Genomic DNA, 1,480 nt, shown 5'->3' with positions numbered 1-1,480 from the left:
AGTGAGGGCCCACTGTGGTCCAAATAGTGTGTCTGGAACATGGTTTATGATGATGAGTGAGTTGGCAATACCCTATTCCTACTGAGCATAAGTTTTTTGTTTTGTTTTTTTTAAATATATATTTTATTGCATTTTGGGTTTTGGGGTACATATGAAGAATATGCAGTATTGTTGCATAGATAATGTGGTTTGCTGCCTTCCTCCCCATCACCTATATCTGGCATTTCTTCCCATGTTATCCCTCTCCAAGTCCCCATACCCCACTGTCCCTCCCCTAGTTCCCCCACCACAGACCTCAGTGTGTGATGCTCCCCTCACTGTGTCCATGTGTTCTCATTGTTCAATACCCACCTATAAGTAAGAACATGTGGTGTTTGATTTTCTGTTCTTGTGTCAGTTTGCTGAGAATGATGGTTTCCAGTTTCATCCATGTCCCTACAAAGGACACAAACTCATTGTTTTTTATGACTGCCTAGTATTCCATGGTGCATATGTGCCACATTTTTCCTGTCCAGTCTATCATTGATGGGCATCTGGGTTGGTTCCAAGTCTTCGCTATTGCAAACAGTGCTGCAATGAACATTCATGTGTATGTGTCCTTATAATAGAATGATTTATAATCTTTTGGATATACACCCAGTAATAGGATTGCTCGGTCAAATGGAATTTCTATTTCTATGTCCTTGAGGAAGCTCCACACTGTCTTCCACAATGGTTAAACTAATTTACACTCCCACCAACAGTGTAAAAGTGTTCCTATTTCTCCACATCCTATCCAAGATCTGTTGTCTCCAGAATTTTTAATGATTGCCATTCTAACTGAGATGATATCTCAATGTAGTTTTGATTTGCATTTCTCTAATGACCAGTGATGATTAGCATTTTTTCATATGTTTGTTGGCCTCACGTATGTCTTCTTTTGTAAAGTATCTGTTCATATCCTTTGCCCACTTTTGAATGGACTTGTTAGTTTTTTTCTTGTAAATCTGTTTTAGTTCTTTGTAGATTCTGGATATTAGCCCTTTGTCAGAAGGGTAGATTGCAAAAATTTTTTCCCATTCTGTTGGTTGCCGATTTACTCTAATGATTGTTTCTTTTGCTGTGCAGAAGCTCTGGAGTTTAATTAGGTCCCATTTGTCTATTTTGGCTTTTGTTGCCAATGCTTTTGGTGTTTTAGTCATGAGGTCCTTGCCTATGCCTATGTCCTGAATGGTTTTGCCTAGATTTTCTTCCAGGGTTTTTATGATGTTAGGTCTTATGTTTAAGTTTTTAATCCAACTGGTGTTAATTTTAGTGTAAGGTGTCAGGAAGTGTTCCAGTTTCTACTTTCTGCACACTGCTAGCCAGTTTTCCCAACACCATTTATTAAACAGGGAATCCTTTCCCCATTGCTTGTTTTTGTCAGGTTTGTCAAAGATTGGATGGTTGTAGATGTGTGGTGTTGCCTCCAGGGCCTCTGTTCTGCTCCATTGGTCTATAT

Source organism: Cebus imitator, unplaced genomic scaffold (genome assembly GCF_001604975.1).
Source record: "Cebus imitator isolate Cc_AM_T3 unplaced genomic scaffold, Cebus_imitator-1.0 Scaffold18, whole genome shotgun sequence".
In the NCBI taxonomy this organism is placed as follows: Eukaryota; Metazoa; Chordata; class Mammalia; order Primates; family Cebidae; genus Cebus; species Cebus imitator.
This window is presented reverse-complemented; position numbering follows the sequence as displayed.